Genomic DNA, 25044 nt, shown 5'->3' with positions numbered 1-25044 from the left:
AGTCAAATATATGAAAAAAAGTTATTGATCATACCTCTGATCATGTGTGTTAGAGACTGTGTTAATGAGTGTGAGTGGGAGGATGGTGGGTGTGTGGTTGGGCGTGCGCGCGCAGAGACGTGTATGTAGATTCAGTGGCTGCCATCACCATCTGGGCCAAGGATAAATGAGTAACTGACCCTCGTTAAGGCGAACTTGGCTCCTTTCAAAGACCAATTTAGATTATCCACGATGAATAATAATCGGACTTTCGTGGGCGATAAGGAGAGAGAGAGAGAGAGAGAGAGAGAGAGAGAGAGAGAGAGAGAGAGAGAGAGAGAGAGAGAGAGAGAGAGAGAGAGAGAGAGAGAGAGAGAGAGAGAGAGAGAGAGAGAGAGAGAGAGAGAGAGAGAGAGAGAGAGAGAGAGCAAACAAAAGAAATGCTAATTACCTGCACACATTATCACTGCTCTCCTCTTTGGTATTTAACTGGAATGAACAAGTCTTTCCCATTTTCTTTTTCTTGGTTTTACATATATTAGTCTGCCCGTCAGTTGTCATGCTTCGTTTTCTTTTGATTTCTTAATTGTTCGTCCATCATTTTTCGTTTTCTTCTGGCCAGCTTTTGTATTTCGTTTTCTTTTGATCTTTTTTAATTTTTTTAGCTTTTCTTTTTCTGTGGCAGCCTCTTTTTTATTTATTACTTTATTCATGTTAATAGATATGAAGCAATGTAACCAAACACACACACACACACACACACACACACACACACACACACACACACACACACACACACACACACTGCACACGGAAAGCCGCAGTCACCTATGCATTAACTAAACGCAACAGTACAGATGTATATTTCAAAACGTTTTCAAAAGTCCCTCACAGTTATCAATTCATTTTCAGGGAGTGGAGATTTGTTTGCTGCCTGGCCGACGCTTCATGACTCATTAATGCAGACACAGAAGATAGCTCGATAAAAATATACGACAAAGTACTCGTAACACCCTGCCAATGCAAGTTATGTGGTCTTCCTTTACCGCTTTACACGTGCTATCGATATCATTATGTATATTCCTATGAGGATAATGGATTCTACGATATAACGTTATGTTGACATTGGTTAAGTATGGCTTGGTTAGGTGAGTAAAATTAGCTTCAAGTTTGGTAAGGATTATGACACGTACTAAGCTTTTATTTTTTTTCTTTTTTGTAATGTTGTTGGGTCATTTTTGTACTGGTAAGATTAATTAAGACTTTTCAGGTTAGGACACGTTAAATTCAAGGAAGGAAATAGGTTTAGGATTATGAGCATTAAAGACGACCTAGGTAGTAATTTCAAGGTGGTTGCATAATAGATATGTTCACCACCGTGGCCTAGAAAGCATTGTAGTGTCCTCTAACCTTTCAGCGCCTGTCCGTCCCGCCCCGCCGACCACTGAGGCGTTACATTCACCTGAACACTTTCATGATGTGCCAAACTGAAGCAGACTCACCTTTTCATTCATATTGTTGAATTCCAGTTTTCTATGTTTATGACTGGATGGAGGAGGAGGAGGAGGAGGAGGAGGAGGAGGAGGAGGAGAGAAAAAATAGGACAACCACGTAAAACAAAAGAGGAGGATATACAAAGGAATACAAAGGCAAAACTAAACTGCAACAGAACATGAGGTCCTATTCAAGCTGTTTAGGTGGAGGAGGAGGAGGAGGAGGAGGAGGAGGAGGAGGAGGAGGAGGAGGAGGAGGAGGAGGAGGAGGAGGAGGAGGAGGAGGAAGAAGACTACAACAACCAGTGTGATTATAAGAACATAAGAACTTAAGAAATAAGGGAAGCTGCAAGAAGCCATCAGGCCTACACGTGGCAGTCCCTGTGTGAAACATACGTACCTATCTCCACCTATCATCCCCTATGAATCAAGACTCCTTCCCACCCACTCATCACTTCCTTCGAGTTTCATGCAGTCGGAACAAAAAGAAAAGAAAATGATGAACAGCTGAACGTGGCCATTTCATTTGGAAAATATAACTAGCAATATAAATATAGCCCAAAGTTTTTCACTAAGCAGTGCTGGCAAAAATAATATACGAATTGAAATTGTTAGCGGTGCAATACGAGTAAAAGAAAAAAAAATATCCGTCCACTCTTGTTTTAAGCGTGCATTTTTCGTGTATCGGTTTCCACAACGTTTTCTGGTCACTTATTCAAACCACTGACTGCCCTAATACTCAATACTTTTAGCAGTCACGTATTGAAATGATATCTTTTCAATTTTCAACCACTGATTCTTAACATAAAGTTACATACGATCATCAAGGTTGTCAGTTTTCTAAGAATCAATTACACTAACGTATTCCGTCCTGTTTTTATGACTTACAAAAAAGTTCAGTTTCAGTAGTTTTATTCGTATGATGAGGCACAGATTAAGAATTAACGTACCTCCTCTTTATATTCTTTATTTCTTATGAGATAGGAACAGAGCTGATAGACATGTTGCAAATCCTCGCAAATGAAAACAAGTAAATTCTGAACATAATTTTTATACCCGTTTAAATATCATTGCAAAGTCACGTAAATTTGCGAATCAGGCTCCAGTAATTCAGGAACTCTTCCTGGGAATCGTAAATTAATCTATTATCATTTAAATAAGAAACAATTTCGTCCCGTAATATCTATCTCGAATATTTTGACAGGAACGGAAGTTAAACTGATTGGACGTTAATTACTAGCGTGGATTTTATTTCCCGTGTTGATAGCTCGGCATTACGCTAACTCGCTTCCAGATACCTGGAACTTATCTTTGTACTGAAGACTTACAAACATTATAGCATCAGTGGGAACTAACTCGCGGTGACATTCACGTAACACACAAATATTTTGTCGAATCGCTTTTAAATACTATGACTTTCCCTGGTATTAGATATTCAATCAGCATTATTATTTCAGCAGGAATGGAAGTTCGCAATGACATTTACTCAACAGACTGTGTTGAGGAAATTTTGTTGATTCTCGCAGACTTGGATCTGTGTTCCCAAAAGCTTTGTTAAATTATTTCCTTTACTTTCACCAGACCCTAGTGGAAGTTAGTGAAATTTTCGTGTTTTTATTATACTAGCAATACTTAAAAAAAAAAAAATTTAAAAGAAAGAAAAATACATACATGATAACTAAACTAATCGCTCAGAGGCTTATAAAAACTGCTCTTATGTCCACCGCTTTTCAAAATATGAGCCAATGATGTATCAGGCTTAAGTGAATTTTAATATTTCATCATAAATCTCACGCATCACTGACGTCTCATTTTCTGGTCTTAAGAATACGCCAACCGGTTCTGCCAAGTCTGTGTAATAACTTTTCTATGTTGTATTAAAAGACTAAGAACAGATGCCATTTTTCGCTATCAATGAACATCAATAAGACAAATGAATTGAATTTTGGAGAGAAAATACGAGACGATGCAGGTGCACCGTCTTGCTAGACTGCTTGTGCTTCAATTCGCGTTTTTTTTTCAACATCTACTTAAATTCCCTGAAGTATAATCCCGTACTGTACTATAGTACTACTACTACTACTACTACTACTACTACTACTACTACTACTACTAGTACTACTGGTGGTGGTGGTGGTCGTGGTGATATAGTTTTCTTAGAATCTAAGAGCGGAGAATATGTGCTCATTATTTCCTAAAATGAACGGAACACGCTTATCGACACATTCCACAGAGCTTCTTCATGATTTCTATTTAATAAACTAATTGAATTTCATGAAGTTTTTGTCTAATCTTCATAAAATCCTCTTTCCTATCACTTGGATCTAATGATTTACACTTAAGATTATTCAAGTTAGTTACTGCTATATCTTATTATTTCGTGATCGCTGTTTGATAAATGCTAATTAACGTCAAAATTATGAATTTAAACAGCGTCTGTACGTAATACTAATAAATACATTACACCGCTTCCTCTTGCAGTTCCTAAAATGTCTGAAGTAGAAGTAACTCATTTATAATTTCTAGCAAATTCATAGATTCGCCAATGTCAATTATAGTGCTAGTAGTAGTTGTAGTAGTAGTAGTAGTAGTAGTAGTAGTAGTAGTAGTAGTAGTAGTAGTAGTAGTAGCAGCAGCAGCAACAACATCAACAATAACAACAAAAGCAAGAACAACAACAGCATGAGTAGTAGCAGCAGCAGCAGCAGCAGTGGCGACGGCGACGGCTCAAAAAGAAGGGAGAAGAAGAAGAAGAAGAGGAAGAAGAGGAAGACGAAGAAGACAGAAGGAAGGGAGAGAAGACAAAGAAGAGGAAGAAGAGGAAGAAGAAAAGGAGAGAGAGAGAGAGAAGAGGCAACAGGAAGAAATGAGAGCAGGGAAAAGAAAGAGAAAGCGGAGGGTATATAATTCCAGGGAAGAGGCGCTACAACCTGGAAAAATCACTTATTAACCTTACTTTTTCCACTGCTGCTGCTGCTGTGTGTGTGTGTGTGTGTGTGTGTGTGTGTGTGTGTGTGTGTGTGTGTGTGTGTGTGTGTGTGTGTTTGGGGGGCTGGGGAGGCAGATGAGTAGGAATACGTGGGTGAGAAGGTAAGCAGTGGGTGGTGGACTGGTGCATCAGTAATAGGTTGGTGGAAAAGCAAAGGAGGAGGAGGAGGAGGAGGAGGAGGCTGTACACTCCCAAGAAAGAACGGTCAGAGCTAAACGCAACCCACGAGGCGGAGACCGGTGCTGTGGGCGGAGGCTTAGCAGGTCCTGGGTGGCTGCCTCTTGATGGGCCAAAAGGCTACGGTTATGATGCCTGTGGGCGGGACGCGGTGTTTGCCGGAACGCTTCACCGAACGCGCAAATACTACTTCGCTTTCCCCTTTTTCCTCTGTGCTCTCTTTCCCGCTTGCTCGCTCGGAATAGGAATGAAGCAGAGGAAGAGGAGAGCGAGGGATGGTCCAGGGCGAAGAAGAAGAAGAAGAGGAAGATATGAAGGATGCATACTGGAAATAGGAGAAAAACAAAGGAACACAAAGGAACAAACAGCAGCAGACCTGTTGGCCCTTACTGGGCTGTTTGTGATAACGTGCATTTCATCTAGCAACTATTGAGAGGAATAGGATAGCACATATGAAGGTTCCTCCCTACCTCTCCTATCCTCCTTCCTCCTCACCTCCTCCTTCCAGCCAGGGCTAGCCATAAAGAAGTAATACTATGCAATAAGGAAACACTGCTTTTAATTTTTATAGGAAAGAGATAAGAACTCTCACTATTGCTATTTCTAACTGGTGCTAGACAACATGCAACAACCTCAAAAAATCCAACGAATTTATTTGCATGCTACGAAAGCGGGCCTCAATTCTGAATTGAGTCCAATTTTTTTTCTTACTCTCTCTCTCTCTGAAAGCTACAATTGTTATGTTATGAAGGCCGTTGGAGCTCACAGACTTCCAGACGTTGACGACCTGACTGAGGCAATGTTTGTTTCATTCGATGAGGATCTTTGCCAGTTGTCTTCAGTCTGTTGTCTTCTTGTTATATTTTATCATTCAACTGTAGTCATCTGCAATGATGTTAATGCATATTTGGAATATTTTTAACAATTCCATCAGATCACCCCGCATCTTTTGGTTCTGAAAAAATGAACTGCTTTGGTTTGATAAGCCTTTCTTCATCAGAAATATTTTCCAGCCTGAAAATCATTTCAGTTATTCTACCTTGTATTCTTCCCATGTGTATGAAAAGTAACAAGAGAGAGAGAGAGAGAGAGAGAGAGAGAGAGAGAGAGAGAGAGAGAGAGAGAGAGAGAGAGAGAGAGAGAGAGAGAGAGAGAGAGAGAGAGAGAGAGAGAGAGAGAGAGAGAGAGAGAGAGAGAGAGAATTACATTCCTTTTTGCAACATGGAAACCAAAACTGTCCGCGGTACTGAAGATGAGATCAAGCCGACCAAAGAATAGGTATCAACCTAACCCGTTCTGGATGATTTTTGAAGGACAAACTTATGATCCTTTGTTCTGCAACCTAAAATTTGCCTAACATTCTTAGGAAGATTACGCAGAGGTAGGTGATGTTAGGAAGCTGCGCCGTCACCTTTTATACATAATAGATCCCTTTATCAAAAGAGCACGAGTCCAGCTGATCCCGATAAAGACAGTCAGTTCGTTAGCAGGTGTAATCTTTGTGCAATGTTGCATGTCCTGATGTTTGTATTCCGAGTAAGAAGAAGAAGAAGAAGAAGAAGAAGAAGAAGAAGAAGAAGAAGAAGAAGAAGAAGAAGAAGAAGAAGAAGAAGAAGAAGAAGAAGAAGAAGAAGAAGAAGAAGAAGAAGAAGAAGAAGAAGAAGAAGAAGAAGAAGAAGAAGAAGAAGAAGAAGAAGAAGAAGAAGAAGAAGAAGAAGAAGAAGAAGAAGAAGAAGAAGAAGAAGAAGAAGAAGAAGAAGAAGAAGAAGAAGAAGAAGAAGAAGAAGAAGAAGAAGAAGAAGAAGAAGAAGAAGAAGAAGAAGAAGAAGAAGAAGAAGAAGAAGAAGAAGAAGAAGAAGAAGAAGAAGAAGAAGAAGAAGAAGAAGAAGAAGAAGAAGAAGAAGAAGAAGAAGAAGAAGAAGAAGAAGAAGAAGAAGAAGAAGAAGAAGAAGAAGAAGAAGAAGAAGAAGAAGAAGAAGAAGAAGAAGAAGAAGAAGAAGAAGAAGAAGAAGAAGAAGAAGAAGAAGAAGAAGAAGAAGAAGAAGAAGAAGAAGAAGAAGAAGAAGAAGAAGAAGAAGAAGAAGAAGAAGAAGAAGAAGAAGAAGAAGAAGAAGAAGAAGAAGAAGAAGAAGAAGAAGAAGAAGAAGAAGAAGAAGAAGAAGAACAACAACAACAACAACAACAACAACAACAACAACAACAACAACAACAACAACAACAGCAACAACAACAACAACAACAACAACAACAACAACAACAACAACAGCAATAATAACAACAACAACAACAACAACAACAACAACAACAACAACAACAACAACAACAAGAGCAGCAAATAGAGAGTCAGATGGTAAATATGAAAGGGTAAGGCAGAGATGTGGCGGCGACCTGATGGTGGCAGTTATGAAGTTGAATGGGAGAAAACAGAGTATGATCCATGGCAGTGCGACTCTCTCTAAGATAAATACATAAATGGATAAGCTGCCAGCCAGAAAGATGGGTGGCGGTGAGGAGAGGGACCAGTGGGGAGAGAAGTAAGGCGCGGTACGGAGAAAGACACACAAGAGAACCATGGACAAATACAAATAAAAAAAATAATAATAAGAGAATGAGATGTTAAAAGAAAATGATGATATGTGGAAGATTAAGCGTTTTCATGGCCTAGAGGAGGAGGAGGAGGAGGAGGAGGAAGAGGAGAAAGAAGAGGGAGAGGAGGAGTAGCAGGAAGGGGATCAGTAACAGAGGAAAAGCAATGTCAAACCAATGGCCCTAAGCAGCAGCAGCAGGAGGAGGAGGAGGAGGAGGAGGAGGAGGAGGAGGAGGAGGAGGATAAGGAGACAGGCGAGAAGGAAGATGAGGACACGGGCAAGGACAACGAAAATAGAAACAACAATTACAAAATCCGACAACAATCAGCTGTCAAGGAGGAAGACGAGGTGAAGGACGAAGATAAGACGAGAGGAAAGTAAGATAAAAGGAGTGATGCGTGGCTGAAGTGAGGAGGACAACAACGCCAAGAAGGAAAAATAGGGAGAGGGGAAAAGTAAAGAAGAAGAAGAAGAAGAAGAAGAAGAAGAAGAAGAAGAAGAAGAAGAAGAAGAAAACGGGAAAAAAGACTAGGTTTCGAGGAAGAGAAAGAAAGAAAGATGTGATCACTCAAGAAGACCGTGTGTGTGAAAAGTAACGAGAGAGAGAGAGAGAGAGAGAGAGAGAGAGAGAGAGAGAGAGAGAGAGAGAGAGAGAGAGAGAGAGGTTTGATGCTTGTAGGTTTTCTTCAGTTTATCTTGTCTCCGTGTCTTTCTGTCTGTTTGTATGTCAGTTCTTGTTTGTATCTGTCTATTTCTATTTCTCTGTTCGTATGACTCCCCCTCTCTCTCTCTCTCTCTCTCTCTCTCTCTCTCTCTCTCTCTCTCTCTCTCTCTCTCTCTCTAATGATAAAGGAGAACTGACTAATGACTTCAAGACTCTACGTTGTAATTTCTATCTTCTTTCTTCTTCTTCCTCCTTCCCATTCTTTTGTTACTCCCACACACCTCCATCTCCTCCTATCCCCCTTCTTCCTTCCCTATTCTCTACTGCTGTTCGCCTTTTCCTCGTCTCTATTTTTCCTTTCCACATTTTTATCCGTATGCATTAACTTTTTTTTCTCTTTTCTTCCTATATATTTCAAGTTTCATAAGTGGATTGAATATACAATAGGAAGAATGGAAAAAAAAATAAAAGGAGTATGATGGCAAAGTTGTTTTATTTATATATTCGTATGTATAAATTCTCTCTCTCTCTCTCTCTCTCTCTCTCTCTCTCTCTCTCTCTCTCTCTCTCTCTCTCTCTCTCTCTCTCCTTTATTCTCTCTCTCTCCTTTATTCTATATACGTACTTTTTGATGTCTGATGTGTTTTTCTTTTTTTTTTTTTTTGTTTGTTTTTCTTTATTTGCATCTATTTTCTGTTGCACTTTTCTCTCTCTCTCTCTCTCTCTCTCTCTCTCTCTCTCTCTCTCTCTCTCTCTCTCTCTCTCTCTCTCTCTCTCTCTCTCTCTCTCTCTCTCTCTCTCTCTCTCTCTCTCTCTCTCTCTCTCTCTCTATGCTGTAAAATCTGTTGTGATGTGTGATCTCTGCATTTAACAGTTGTATTTTTACTTGAATACTGCTCCTCCTCCTCCCCCTCTCTCTATCTGCTACCTTTCCCCTTCCCATTCTATTTTTTCTTAGTAATTTTTTTTTTTTATTGTCGCATGGTATTTTGCTCTTTTGCTCCATTTTTTTTTGGGGGGGGGGTCGTTACATCTGCTGCATTTAACTTTTTATTTATTTTTTTTTCATTCACTTCTTTCGCGCATCCTACTTTTTATTTTATTTTATTTTATTTATTTATTTTTATTTATTTTTTTCACAAACAACAATCTTTTGTATGTGCATGCCGTTTTGTTTCTGTTACGCATGTTTGCTGCCGCTCTAGTTCATCTCTATGCGTCACTTCTATTCTTTACTGCGCTGTACAGTTCTATTTACAAAAAGGCAAACGCATGTATCTGTAGCGACGCCTGACTGGAGATATGAAAGTTATTTTGTTACAGCGGCGTCTGTGTGTCGAGCCTCCCTTCCCCTCAGTAGTCTAGATGTATAACTCAGTGTTTCAACCCCCAGGAAAGTGCACGTGCAAGAAATTTCCATAATACACTTCACAAAGGCCGACGACGAGGTAATATTTCACCCTTGAGTTTATATTCCTCCCTCAGCGGTCTAAACATACCTCTCAGTATGCAGATATCGTGTCAGTGATACCAGAGAAAAGCAGACGTGAGAGTTTTCTGCGAGATAACGAAACGCCATTGCTGCTTGTTTCTCCTTTAGGTTCGTCTTCCACTCAGCTGTCTAGGTGTATCTCTCAATAAACACAGGTCATATCACTGCCTCCAGATAAGACCTAATATGATTGTCCGTCACAAAGCAAGTATATGTCATGTGTTTCCTCCACACCAAGTATTACTGTTTCCGAATGTCTAAATTTACCTGTTCGTCTATGTCTCCAGGTGAGTCGAGACACGAGGCATTTCTGTATTATATTTCAGATATCTTACCCTGTTTCGTAATGAGTAAGGAATGTTTCTCCTTCGGGTTAATCTTCTCATTGGTCTAAACACACCTGTCTTTACTTCCAAGTCAGTTCAAAAGCAGGACACTTCCACACACGTCACCTTACCTCGTTGTGTTCCTGCTTTTTTACGAGATAGGCTCCAATAATGACTATTTCCAAAAACCTCAGGCATGCTAACTCGGATTCTCACTTTTTTTCCCCATTGCTGATGCCGAACCCTTGTTAAACTATCATTAGAAACATGAAAACACTTGAAAATCTCAGCAGCTTCCACCAGAAACTGTTGTAAAGAGTCGAGGTGAGCCGCCTAAACACTTGAGAATACTAACATTTTTTTCTTTTAGCTTACGAGTCCCTTCCCCTCAACAGCTCAGATTTACAAACCTCAGTCCACGCCTCCAGGGAAAACCTCAGTCCACGCCTCCAGGGAAAACGCATCTCACTAGAAGCATGTTTCCTTTCATCTCCCGCGCTACGTACTGCAATCAAACCAGAAATAGATGAAGCAAAAATAACATTCTTCCGCTGTACCGTAATGAGACTAAGTAAAAATAGAAGGTGCTCAGTGAAAGAAAACGAGAAAAAGGGAGAAAGGGCGTGGTATCAATTAGTAGAAGACATCAAACCACTTAATCACGAATAGAAGCGAGAGATTCACTGGTACTTTAGGGAGAAAATAAACAGTGTACCCCAATTACTACTACCCTGACTAGCAGAAAGAATGCCACGTTACTCAGACGGGGAAGAGGACGAAGAAGAGGTAGAGGAAGAATTAAAGAAGAAATAGAGTGAAGAAGAAAGCGTACATAGGAAACAATAAGAAAGATGATGACAAGGAAGATAAAGACGAAGGAGAAAACGTGGGACAGGAGGAGAAAGAAAGGGAAGATGACAAGAATGAGAAGGACGAACAAGTGGACGAGTTAGACAAGGCGGAGAACGAAGGAGAGAAAAACAGGGAGTGGACAAGAACAAGAATGAGAGAAAAAGAGAAGAAAAGGAGGAGACGAAAACGAGAATGGTAAACAAGAAGGACGAGAATGAGAATGAGAAGAGAGAAAAAAAAAAAGAAAACGAGAAACGACAAGGAACAAAAGAGGGAAAGAAAAATAAAACAGAAAGACTGACAGAACAAGGAGGAGGAGAAGGAGGAGGCGAAGGAGGAGAAGGAGGATGAAGAGGAGGAGGGGAAGGAATGTGAAAAGAGAAGACCTGAACGGAAAAGCAAGAGGGGAAACGAAAGACGAACAAAATGACTCATCAATAGAGCTCCATAAATTTTACTGCTAATGCCACACGACTGTAAGCTTAACGGTGCAGTAATTACTTAGGGCACGGGAGCGGGATGATGGTCCATTAAGAGTTTACTCCGACAGCGTCTGGACGGCGGGGACGCGACCTAAGGGCCTCCAGGAGTCTAAGGTTATGGAATATTTACCTAAAGATTCCCGCCGACCCGACATTTGGCTTCTTTTAGAGCCAACTGTGGCAAATTGGGGCCGTACCCTTATGTGTGTGTGTGTGTGTGGAGAGAGAGAGAGAGAGAGAGAGAGAGAGAGAGAGAGAGAGAGAGAGAGAGAGAGAGAGAGAGAGAGAGAGAGAGAGACATTGACGTAAGCGAAAGGAAAGACGTGATAAGAAATAAAAAGGTGAGACTGTTTACCTTCAGAACAGAGGAAGAAGAGGGAAACGTGGTGATTGACGAGGAGAGAAAGAGGGAAAGAGAGAAAAGACTTAGAAGAGATAAGGGGGAGCGTAAGAATTAGTGGGTGGTATTGTACTTTTCACTTATTAGGCTGGAGGAGGAGGAGGAGGAGGAGGAGGAGGAGGAGGAGGAGGAGGAGGAGGAGGAGGAGGAGGAGGAGGAGGAAGAGGGAGAGGAGGAGGAGAGGAATAATGAGACCAATGATGATGAGTATTCAAATGATGACTGGAAAATGGTTACTAATTTGTGAAGGAAGAGGAAGAGGAAGAGGAGGAGGAGGAAGAGGAGGAGGAGGAGGAGGAGGAGGAGGAGGAGGAGGAGGAGGAGGAGGAGGAGCACACCCACAGTTTGCTAGACCACCGGTATAAATCACACTAGCTTGGGAACCTTTCCAGCCGCTCTCACCCCTTCCTCCTCCTCCTCCTCCCCTCCACCGGTCATTCTTCCCACATCCCTCTCCCCACCACGACCCCCCTCTTCCTCTGCACATAATCCCCATCACCCTCCCTTCCTGCATCAACGTGACAAGGCCCTCCCATCTCCTCCCCATTCCCCTCTCCTTCTCTTCCGCAACGCATAGTCATCAGAAGCAGGGTGTGTGCATCCCTTCCCTGTTTTTCTCCTCTACCTCTTTTCCCTCTGTGCTTTCCCTCCTCCTCCTCCTCCTCCTCCTCCTCCTCCTCCTCCCCTGCCTCGCCGTTCCCCTGCCGGTAAGTAACTGCCACACACACATAACGCGCTGATGAAGAACGAACACATAACACAGGAACGAAAGGGACACAGCTGGACCGGTTTTAGAAAAGTTTGTGTGAGTGTGTGTGTGAGTGTGTGTGTGTGTGTGTGTGTGTGTGTGCAAAAGAGAGAGAGAGAGAGAGAGAGAGAGAGAGAGAGAGAGAGAGAGAGAGAGAGAGAGAGAGAGAGAGAGAGAGAGAGAGAGAGAGAGAGAGAGAGAGAGAGCGCACACACACACACACACACACACACACACACACACACACACCTCACCCTCTCCCTTCTCCGTCTGCTCATCTCCAACCAGCAACTAAGAATCAAGTAATAAGGCTGCGTGGTTAACATTTTATTCCCCCCCACCGCCAGAGTTGTCAGTATAGAAACACAATCCCTGTCGAGGCAAAACAATTAATACTGCAGCCGAAGGAAGGAGAGAGAGAGAGAGAGAGAGAGAGAGAGAGAGAGAGAGAGAGAGAGAGAGAGAGAGAGAGAGAGAGAGAGAGAGAGAGAGAAACGGAGACGATCTTTTCCTAGGAACTCAATAATTTTCTTCCCTTCTTTCTTTCCTTCCTTCCTTCATACCGATCTCAATTGTAACGCTTCTAGTTTATTTTATTTTATTTTTTTGGTTATTCTTCTTTTCTTTCGTAAAGGAGGAGGAGAAGGAGGAGGAGGAGGAGGAAGAGGAAGAAGAGAAGACTGTGCCTTGATCCCTCATCCATGGTCTCCAAACCCTAAATTCGACATAGGAGGAGGAGGAGGAGGAGGAGGAGGAGGAGGAGGAGGAGGAGAAGGAGGAGGAGGAGGAGGAGGAGGAGGAGGAGGAGGAGGAGGAGGAGGAAGAGGAAGAGGAAGAGGAAGAGGAGGAGGAGGAGGAGGAGAATAGAAGGACGATCTTAGGAAAGGATGGGATTAAGGATGAAAGGATGTGGCTGGAGAGAGAGAGAGAGAGAGAGAGAGAGAGAGAGAGAGAGAGAGAGAGAGAGAGAGAGAGAGAGAGAGAGAGAGAGAGAGAGAGAGAGTTACAAAGAAGCGGGGGGAAACGGGTTGAGGGGCGTGGATATGAGAGCCGAGTCGTCTGCAAGTTCGAATATTTATCTTAGACTAAAACCCGATCGAGGCGCGGCAGCCGGAGCGCTTGTATCACACTGGAATCCCTCGGTGAGCCTGCCTGATCCTCTCCCCGGCTATAAATGATCCTACGTTGAGCCTTGCGGGTGAAAGGACGGCCTCGCGATGTCTCGGTGGCGTGGCGGTGAGGCGGACCACCACCAACGCAACACGCAAGCACGCACACGCAGCTAGTCTGCAGCCGCGCCACCTTAACTTATCGTGGGTGGTGGCGGCGGTGGTGGCGGACAGGAGATCTACGCCGCACTGACACTCGTTCCAGGTGACCATGACGACGCTAGCTAGATCCAATAACTTGACTCCTGACGCGTGAGGACTGAAAACCCACCGTGTTTTGACCTATTCAACGCCTCCACGTCCTTACAATCCCCGCCTCGCTCCTGTGTAGGAGTTGAGGAAGGTATAAGCTATTTTTTGGAAGGCTGTTGTGGGCGAGGGAGAGGAAATATTGGCTCTGGTGAAACGACACGGGAAGGAAAGTCACAGGAAAGAGATGTAGGCTCATATTTTTAAACGATTTCGAGTCTTACCTCAACTTACTTCAGCAGGTTCTAGGGGAGATTACTGGGGTTGTTAAGGGTGTTTTCATGCTTCTAGGGATAATTTAACAATGATTCTGCATCACCAATACCAAAAATACTCTTGAGAACTGGACGGATCGCCTCCTTGGCCTTTGAAAACAGTTGTAATGAGAGCAAAGCGTTTTTTTTAATACAAGGTCGGAAGTGTATGACTGAGAATGATGAAAGGGAAGGAAGGAGTTGCAATTGGGTGAAACGTGTAAAAGTAATGAAAAGAAAGGTAAGAGAGGAAAAGTGTGGAAGGGAGAAAGGGAGTAAAGGTAAGGGAAGGAGGAAAGAGAGGAAAGATGGGGGAAGGAGGAAAGAGAGCAATGGTGGGGGAGGAGGAAAGAGAGGAAATGTGAGGGAAGGAGGAGAGGAGGTGTGAGAGGAATGAATGGAGGGATGGTATATGAAGAAAAGAAAAGAATATATATTTAGCTGCTCAAACATCCAGAGAGGAAGGAACGGAAGAAAAAGCCATGATGCAATTAATGCATTGTGAGTAACGTTGATCAGCCTTCTGCCTTGCCCAGTTTTGCAAGACCTTACTTGTGACTCTTTCATTTCCTGTGCTCGCCACGTTATCAGGAAATATTTATCTTTGTAGGAAACATCTAATACTACGAATAAGAAAGATGTTCCTATATCTATCTATCTATCTCTGTAATTTTCTCTGCATTTTCTGCTTTTTTGTATTTTTCTCAAAACAAACTATATTTTCCTACATATCCATCAACAGAATCCTTAGCAATCTAAAAAATAAAAGGAAAAACTAAAAATTTTGTCTGTACAGAAAAAAAAGAAAAGAAAAGGCACAGTAACCTTAGATTTAGTTAAAGAAAAACAACGAACAAAATATCACTTCAAGCAAAGGATTATGTGTAATTTTTCGTGCAAATAAATATTTCCAGTCACACATCGAGTTCAGAGAATAAATGAAAGGGCCAAAATTTAACCATGCGAAAAACGAAAGTCTATTAGGATGGTAAACAACACACACACACACACACACACACACACACACACACACACACACACACACACACATACACACACACATACACACACACACACACACACACACACACACACACTAATATTTCATGCTTTCCATATTCTTTCCCTGGAAATTTTTGAGTTCCTATCCTTTCTAATTTCACACTCTCACTCTCATTCTCTTATCTGACAACCAGCGGCTCTTCCTTCCTTTCTCGGTGACCTTCCATCCCTCTTTCCCTCTCTACATGTCGCCACCATCTCCAGTACTCTCTCCATGCCTACCATGGAAAAAACTGTATAATCACCCAGGATGATACTCTCCTTCCTTCCCTGCCAATTTTTGAGTTCCTAGCCTTACTAATCTCTCTCCCTTCTCCTCATCCTCCTTCTCACTCTTCTTAGCCTTCACCTCAACTCCTCCATCCTCTCTCCTGCTCCAGCAAAAAAGCACTGACTCATCTTACAAGCAGTAGCGTTTCCTTCCTTCCTCGGTGATCTTTCATCCCTCCCTCCTTCCCTCCCTCCCTCCCTCCTTATATGCCTCGCCCTAACACTCCTTGCGTGCCCTCCATTCCCGCCCCGCATCACCCGCGCCACTCGCCCTTACCTTCCGTGGGCCCGCATGTCAGGTGATCAATCGTGAACGTAAAAGAAGTTGCGTCAAGAGTAAAGGTGAGATTGCGAGGGGTCATGTTCTTGCAGGTGGTGGTGGAGGGGCGGCCCAGGTGTGGCGGGCGGGAAGACGCCCTCGTAAGTGGATTTTAGGTGCGTTGCCAGAGCTCCTAATGCTCTCACGGCGGCCCCTGAACGGCTCCGTAAAGCAGAGTTAGTCCCCGCCTAGGTAGGGAAATGGCCGTGTGTGTGTGTGTGTGTGTGTGTGTGTGTGTGTGTGTGTGTGTGTGTGTGTGTGTGTGTGTGTGAACGCGCAAGCACAAGCCAATTTGTTTTAGGGTAGTCAGTGTGACGATGATGATGATAATGATGAGGATGATGATGATGATGATGATGATGATGATGATGATGATGATGATGATGATGATGATGATAATAATAATAATAATAATAATAACAATAACAATAATAATAATAATATATAATAATAATAATAATAATAATAATAACAATAACAATAACAATAACAATAACAATAATAATAATAAACGTAATAATAAATAAGTAATAATTATACCATGATTATTACAAAGAAGAGGAAAAAGATTAAGAAAAATGGTTGAACAGCACAATGGAGTTAAACGAACTTTAAACTATAACTGTATACGTGTGTGTGTGTGTGTGTGTGTGTTTGTGTGTGTGTGTGTGTGTGTGTGTGTGTTTGACCATACACTAAAGATTATAGAGTAATTCCGAAGCAGAAACCTCTAAAAAAAGAAAAAAAGATGAATAAATAGGAGGGGGAAGGACAGCGAGGGATCTGGAAACACAATGAGAAGGATAAAAGAACGGAGAAGAATGGAGTGCTCAACAATCACCTCTTCCTCCTCCTCCACTCCTGAAGGAAATGCAACAACACACCTCTTCACTTTAGCTAATGGACACTTTATCCATTTTATCTACCTGTCCGTCTTGCTTTCCAATTAGTTTAGGAAAAGAAAAAAGAAAAAGAAAAAGAAAGAAACAATCCTTATGGTCTATCCTTCATCCGTAAGGTACACCAAGAACAGCAACATTAATAACAACAATTTATCCCTACAGAGGGGCGAGAGAAGCATCATAATCTAATAAAACTTGGGAAATAAATTTTTCTATAGCATCCCCTTATCTCTCGCCCCTCGCCGAGCTTAGTAAAGGAACGTTTTCTATTACACACGTCGCTTCAGCTGTCCGTTTTCTTTTTTTGCACCCGGAAAATGCCCTTTTCACTCGTCTCTCACTGACTGACCCGCCTTCCATTTACTGTTTTACCTAATGCGTCTGGTGATGCTGATGATGATGATGGTGGTCATGGAGGGATTGCTAGTTGTGTGGAAAGTAAGATGGTGATGAGATCTTTTCAGTTACGAGATGTACTGTACTCTCTCTCTCTCTCTCTCTCTCTCTCTCTCTCTCTCTCTCTCTCTCTCTCTCTCTCTGAACTCAAGTCACATCTCCTCGTCCCTCCCCGAAGCTAAAATTCCACCCAGGTAAAACTCTGCCCCCTTCCTGTACATTTAACCATTAGAGGGATCATCTTCTCTTTGCTAATTGCCTTCAGGGATTGAGTTTTATATCATGGATGTGTTTGTGTGTGTGTGTGTGTGTGTGTGTGTGTGTGTGTGTGTTATTGTGGAGGATAGTATAGGAATGGAAAATATATGGAGAGAGAGAGAGAGAGGAGAGAGAGAGAGAGGAGAGAGAGAGAGAGAGAGAGAGAGAGAGAGAGAGGAGAGAGAGAGAGAGAGAGAGAGAGAGAAATTTAATTACGCATTACCCAAGGATCTACTTCTTTCATTATTCCTTTTCCATCATAGTGAAAAGCAGCTGGAATGATTTTGATGATGATGAAACAACAACAACAACAACAACAATAACAACAACAATAATAATAATAATAATAATAATAATACATAATAATAGTGATGTCGAGAAACAGTAAGTACTAATTAATCATTCTACATGATTTTAATTAACATAAAAGTAATTGGCTGAGTTGTTATGTTTTCAATTTATGATAAACCAATCACATATTTAATTCACTGTGACTTACATTCTTTACAAAAAAAAAAAATACTACTACTATTACTATTACTACTACTACTACTACTACTGCTGCTACTACCACCCTTACTACTACTACTATTGCAGCTGCTGAGTCGACAGTTGAGTATATTTCTAGTTTACCAACAAACTCGATATGACGGACGAAACATTTTTTTTTTTTTTTCTGGTAAGTTTTGATGAGTTTTTATGCAGTCTACCATCACCTTTTTGTTGCAAATCACTCTGTTGTCATTTTGCTCTCCCCTACCATAAAGAACAGAGGAGATCGCGGCCCTATTTCATTTTTTTTTTCGGCTAAATAGAACCTAGAGCTAAAATAGAGCTAAAACAGGGTTAAAATAGAGCTAAAATACAGCCAAATACTGCCTCTTACCACCAGAAATAACTAGGGAGATGCACTACTGCTGCTGCTGCTCTTGTTGTTGTGATGGCCGCTATGTTCTTGATTTTGATCTTGCCTCTAGCATCCTAACCTAACTATTCTAACTAAACTAACCAAACTAAACATAACTAAAACATAACCTAACTAAACCAAACCTAACTAAATCTGATTTAACCTAACTAAACAGGTAAATATGAGCCGAAAAGCCACTAAATTTTCAAAAATCTCTGACTGCATTATTATTAATCAGCGACACGTATATATGGGGTTCAAAATATTCAGCACGAGGAGTTCAAGCCAATGAGACAAGTCACGAAGGTAAAAGTGGGGTTTGTAGCGAAACTAGAATAATACCGACAATTGATGCTATTCCTCCTACCATTCCCATTATTTATCTGTTGTTGTTTTCACGTTCAAACAAGGGATTATAAAGCATCGCCTAGCTCGCGGTGAGGTGCGTGCCACTGACAGCCAAGGAAGCAAATAACGGAGTTGTTCAAACCTTTAAGTGGCTGTTATCTCATTTTGACTCCATTCCTTCATTGTCAACATATTATCCTTATCCTCTACACGATAATCTCCGTCTTTCTTTCCTTCCGTCCTTTTTCTTTATCCCCCATCAACTTTCTTACTTCTTTCTCTTCCTATCCTCCCTTCATCCCTCTCTCTCACTTTTCCTTCCCTCTAACTGTCATGATAGAACATTATGACAGTACAGAAAGAAAAGATAAAAACTTACCTCTTCCAGCAACGAAGTCCCCCTCCCGTGAAAGCCAATGGCACCCTCACTCACCCACTCACCACCACACACTGACTGAAGAGGCGCGAGTCACGTGATTGGTTCGGGATTCATTGGAGCTGCTTCGGTGCTCTGTTCATCACGCCGCTTCGAGGAGGTTACCTTGTGCTATTTCTAACTGCTTTATTAGTCCCACGTTTCCAATTTCCATGATTAATGTTGCATGTGAGGTTATACTGGTAGTGTTCTTGATTGCTTAGGAATTAATCAGATCACATTAAGAGGTATCGATAATAGTTTCAAATCCATTAATAAGATGATGTATAGTTTCGTTTGATCGACTGCAATTAATGGCGTTGGCAAGTTGTGGTTTTATTTGCGAGAATGGCTGTCACATCTATGTTCATGTTTATTTGCGCATGTGTGACTCGCTCGTTTGATTTAATGAGGAAGGAAGAAGCACGCCTGAACTGAGAGGTGATTGCTGCCTGACACGAGCAAGCAAGTATGGATCGAAGAGGAGGCAGGAACAACGGAATGGGAGGAGGAAGAGACAGACAGAGGACTGAAAGAAAAGGGAGAAGGGAGAGAGGAGTGGGAGAGCAAAGATCCCTCCTCTTCCTTCTGTCCCTCCCTCCTCCCCTCCCTTCCTTCTCTCTCCTGCTGCAGGTCTCTATATCAATTATTTATCTCTCTTTTCATTGTCATTTTAATGGCACAAAGTGAGGGAGACATGACATTGGGCTGGCGACTGATCCCCGCCCACCACACACACACACACACACACACATTATATTGATCTTGCTTAAAACATATTCGCATCAGTAAACGAAACCACCTTAATTATGTAACAGCAGCGGCAGCATAACTCTTACCTCTAAAAAGTAAATCAACCCACTCATCTTTCCCGCATCAGCCATTCTTGTTCTTCAGTTTCATACTTTTCTCTCTGCCCAAGCTCTGTTACATATTATGGTAATGATATCAATATAATAATGAAATATGATGTAGTAATATAAAAGCATGTCTACTTCTAGGAATTCTTGTTGGTGAATGGAAGTGTTCGTGTGTGTGTGTGTGTGTGTGTGTGTGTGTGTGTGTGCAGACTGATATATACAGTGTCTCGGATACCACTCTATACAAGAGACGTGGTCATGTTATATACATACTGGTAGAAAGAGACCAAGAATATTACCATTATTAATACTACCCCTGCTGTAGCCTATACCTTCCATGACAGTGATATTGCTGATATTACAACAACGACGGCGACAACAATAACAGCTACTACTACTACTACTACTACTACTACTACTACTACTACTACTACTACTATTACTATTACTACTACTAAATCTATTGTGCTGCTTGTGACTTATTAAACAAAAAAAAAAACGAGGAAAACATTTAAAAAATGCTGGGAGGTACTGAGGCACCCAGTCTTCACTCCCCACAGTGCAGTCACTCTTCCTGGGAGGTGAACGGCAAGGCGAATGAACTGTTTACAGAACGAAGACCGGGCATACCATTCCAAATAAAGGCGTCCCGTTCCTGAACACTGACGGAGGTGAAGGTGAGGGTGATGTATTTAGATTGTATTACGAGTATAAAAGATACGTTCCTACATTCACATTTGAAAAGCTACATATAGATAGTATTATTTATTTGTTTTTCACACAATTCCCTTTGCAGTGACACCAACGAGCTGCTTCACATAATTCGATATTTTCAACCTTGCTCTATAAAAAGAAATATTGTAGTATTCATGCTCCCACGCAGCTCTCCTCCTGTTCCCCATTCTGCTCTTGCCTGGACAAGTTTGCCTTCCTCGTCATCGCCTCCGTCAGTCCAGGCCAGGCTCTCTCCCCCGCGTCACGCCGCCGCCCCTCGAGGCGTGAACACCTATGGGAGGAGCAGCGGCGGGGGGAGTGTCTATACCCACTGCCAACATTTTCTTTCCCCACCGAGTTTGTGGAATCGTCGAGAGTTATTTGTGAGCGGCGACGGGTCAGTTGCCACACAGCCGAGGGAACTCCGGGAATTTGACCTCTATTATTTTTCCCTTTTCTTTTTTACCGCCGCCCTCGCCAGCAGGGACAGCGAGGCACAGGGACGGTGGTGTAGGGAGGAGGGCAGTGTGGGAGGGAGGAAGACAAACTGCGAAGATAAAAATGTGTTGCGTTGGTGACTCTTGACCTTCCCTTCTTTATACTCGCGAGTGTTTTTCTCATCCATCAATGGCAGCCCGACGTGAGAGTGCAGGCTGCTGTAAAAACATGGTTATTGCGTAATAATTACATGTTTTCTTCTTCCCTGGGGCGCCGCGCGGGGAAGTGATCAACACTATCATAATTATTCACCGGTATTTACTTGAATCTCCTGGTGAGAGACTGAGTGATACTCCATGATTATTCCCATTACTTCGAAATATTTCCCTTTCCCTTCGGGCGGCGCGATCCTGCACGCCGGGACCCTCCTGAAGTAATTACTTAGGCGACTCCCTGGGTCCAGTCACAGTCCCATTGCCCATGGGACGTTGCTGCATCTCCCGCCCCGCGCCCGACCTTTCCGAAGCTTAACCCGAGGGGCCTTTCTAATCCAGCTTTTACTTTTCTCCCCTCGACTGTTTTACGTTTACAAAATATTATATATATAAATTTTTTTGCGTTTTTGTTATGTCCAAAGTGAAGAAAATCCGGTAGTTTGCAAAGCACGTGACTCTGAAATGAACGAGATTCTTGATCGAGTGTGTGTGTGTGTGTGTGTGTGTGTATGTGTGTGTGTGTGTGTGTGTGTGTGTGTGTGTGTGTCCTTCACTATCTGCCACACGTATCGTCTCTCTCCACCCGTAATCCAGGAATTGCAATAGTTTTTTTTATTTCCTCTCCCTGCCACACAGAAGAGTCGCTCTCTTAAAGGCGGCGGCGACCACCACACCTACTGTTACGCTGTCTTTGGTGTCAGTAACGGCCAGATGGACCCACAGTCACAGGCGTCCCTTCATGCCGCCCACAGTCTCCGTGCCCTCAATGCCTCTGCTCTCCTCGCTCTAATGTCTGATTTCTGACGATCAGTTAAACACATTCCGGAAGTTAAATCCTGACAAGCTAACCAGGCTGTGCATTTCAGCTATTTTTATGACATTTGTTGATGTTTTTTTTCCGCGTCATGATTACGTGTATATGACACTGAATGCGTTGTTTGACTGCAAAAATACAGTTTTTAACATCAAACACTAAGCAATTACATGCGCCGGGACAACTTTGAGGGACGCCGCTGCAGACCTGAGCAGTTAATGATAATTAATGCATTTTTCCCACAGAAACTGACGCCCCAAATAAATTAGGATTCATAGTCAGGCATTAGCCAACACCCGATGTAAATTTCCTGGTTAGCTGCGAGATAACAAGGCCTCGGGGGATGCGTGCACATTACGCCGCTGAAATGAACCCTGGTGAGTGAGCGACAGAGCGCTGACCGTCGCCACCACCGCCACCACCGCGACAATGACCACGACAGGCGAGAATTGTGTCAGGGAAAAGTATGCATGTGTGTTTGCTCTGAACTATTCCAGTGGTGTGTGTGTGTGTGTGTGTGTGTGTGTGTGTGTGTGTGTGTGTGTGTATGTGTGTGTGGGTGTGTGTGTGTGTGTGTGTGTGCATTCTAACGCTAAGGCTAGGTGACACTGCCCAGTGAATGGTGCTTAAGGGAGACGTAAGTAAATAAACGAGAGAGAGAGAGAGAGAGAGAGAGAGAGAGAGAGAGAGAGAGAGAGAGAGAGAGAGAGAGAGAGAGAGAGAGAGAGAGAGAGAATGTAATACCAGTCATTCAACCACCTTCCATTCACCAGCACACACACACAAACACACACACACACACACACACACACACACACACACACACACACACACACACACACACACACACACACACACACACACACACACACACACGGAAAAAACTAAAGAAAAAAAACAGAAAAAGACAAACAGATAAAGACTAAAAAAAGAAAAAAAAGTAAAAGATAACGACATACCACTCTACACGATACGGCAGCAGGTGGCCTCTCGTAGCCACCCACACACCCGTAACCTAACCACGCAACCCCCTAGCCATCTATCCCCACATCCACCCATCCACCCACACATCAACCTGATCAAAAGTGGAAGGCATCGAGAGGAAGGTGGAAAAAGATAAGGAAAATAAAATGAAAAGGAGAAGCGAGAAGAAAGAAAGAGATGAATAAGTGGAGAAGAGTCGAGGAGAGACAGGAAGCAAGGAAATAAGGAAAAGAGAATAAAAACAAGAAAGGCGGAAGACTGAAAAGAATCCAACACTCTCCACAGGAAGGTTATGGAAAGGATGTGGAGGAGTAGAGTCGAGGCACCACTCCACAACTTGCAGTCCACATACCCCACGCAAATCCCCGGCGCCCGTTTTCTCTCGTAGGTGCAGCCCAACAAGACGACCGCGACACCAGAATGACCTCGGACAGTTTGAGTGTTCACGGGTGCCAGGTGAGGGCGGCGGCCTAATTCAATATGTGCAAAATACTATGGAATTACATACTGACCTTTCGTATGTGTCGGGACTGGAGGGAAAAAATGGTGGAAAGTGCTCCGTGAAAGCCGAGCGTCCGCGGTGCCAGGCTAGGAGGGTGGAAGGGGTGAGAGAGGCCCTGAGGTGAGAGCCGCGAGATGAGTTATGATTCATTGAAGGATTCCGTGTGTCAGTAGGCGACCACGGACACACACACACACACACACACACACACACACACACACACACACACAGACACACACACACACACACACAGAGAGAGAGAGAGAGAGAGAGAGAGAGAGAGAGAGAGAGAGAGAGAGAGAGAGAGAGAGAGAGAGAGCCATAAGACAAACACCTCATAAATCTATCAATTCAATTCAAGCCGGCAATAAATACAACTTTCACTTTCATTTAAAGAACAGTAGAAAAAAGTCATCTCATTCCAAATAATACTTTCACTAGATTTCAACAACATTAATCACAATCATTATATGAAATTACTGAAAATAATTTAATTGCATGTGTATGTAACACTGAGCCAACCAACAATTAACTAGCATGTGATACAATGGATATTTAAGGTCTCAGACAAAGAATCTGAAGCTGGGACAAAAATAACAGCCTAGGACCGTGAGGGGAGCGAAAAGGGACCGCGATTGGAGCGTGACCAAACCTGTAGTGTGAATCGGGTTTAATACTGTATATGGAAAGAGTGAAAGAAAGGTCGTCAAGAAAGTGTCACAGGTGTAGGTAACGTGGGAGATTGAGAGCGATGGGAAGGCAGCACCACGACGCGTTAATGTAGCAAGGCAATCAAGAAACGAAGGAAAAAAATAAAAAGGATATTTCTCTTCTAGGCAACAGTATTAAATTGCTCTATGTACTCGTGCTTATAAGAATCAGCTCCAGTTGTTTTTTCCTTTCAATTTTTATTTATTTATTTTTTTTATTTTCAGCTCACTCAACACAAACGTCCCTTTCACGCTGCAGGAACTGTAAAATGATATACAGCGCGCACCTGATGAATATATTTTCCATTCTTTTTATGTAATTTACCGAAACTAGCGAATAGCGAGATGCAGTCAATCATCATGAAGGCAATTTAGACGAACTCTGGCATTTCCCTTTCCTAATATTTGTTTTCAGTACTTCCCGCAGTGTTGTTATGAGGCGAAGTGAGCTCGGCCACTCTCAGGTGATGACAGCCCCAACACCCTGATGGGACGCCACACACCTGCCCTCGCTGCCTTCCTTCATGTTGCGGAGGAAGAATGAGAGCGTGAGAGGGCGGAGGGTGAAGGAAAGGGTGTGGGAGATAGAGAATTGAAAGGAGGACCAAGGGAGATGAAACCTATTAATGCTATTTAATTCACTGGAGGGCAGGACCGGCGACACCAACTGACCCCTTGGTGTTCATTAACTAATTCACACCTTTTCTCCTCCTCCTCTACCACCTGCTTCACCTTATTCTTCTTCAGGCTGTTTGCCTGTCTGTTTGTTTGTCTTTAGCGTTTGTCTATCTGTCTGTCTGTCTCTCTCTCTCTCTCTCTCTCTCTCTCTCTCTCTCTCTCTCTCTCTCTCTCTCTCTCTCTCTCTCTCTCTCTCTCATCACTGCAATACCACCAAACACATTCCCTGCTTTGCCTAATCTTTAATAAGCTGACCCAACACCACCACCACCAATGACACCACTACCACCACCACCACCACAGCCTGCATCACTCCGCCTCTCAGCGCTTTTCCTGGGCTGGACGAAGGGTAGAATGTTTGAAGCATGTTTCGCGAATGTAGCAGAAAGA

At 42.7% G+C, this 25044-nt stretch overlaps 1 protein-coding gene across 3 annotated transcripts in view; it reads right to left on the bottom strand.

Moving 5' to 3' along the window:
* LOC135103023 (limbic system-associated membrane protein-like) overlaps positions 1–18808 on the bottom strand; it is a 225287-nt gene extending 206479 nt beyond the window's left edge. For 2 of the 3 annotated variants that reach the window (XM_064008925.1, XM_064008896.1), the window contains exon 1: positions 18704–18808. The gene's annotated coding sequence lies outside the window, so the exon portion shown is untranslated. Of the gene's footprint in view, positions 1–10118; positions 10214–18703 lie in introns of all 3 variants that reach the window. The other variant, XM_064008906.1, reaches the window with a different exon arrangement.
* Between the last annotated feature and the right edge of the window lie 6236 nt (positions 18809–25044).

The sequence above is a fragment of the Scylla paramamosain genome, chromosome 1 (assembly GCF_035594125.1).
Source record: "Scylla paramamosain isolate STU-SP2022 chromosome 1, ASM3559412v1, whole genome shotgun sequence".
Lineage (NCBI taxonomy): Eukaryota > Metazoa > Arthropoda > Malacostraca > Decapoda > Portunidae > Scylla > Scylla paramamosain.
Note: the sequence above shows the minus strand (reverse complement) of the source record. Positions and strands in the feature narration are given on the sequence as shown.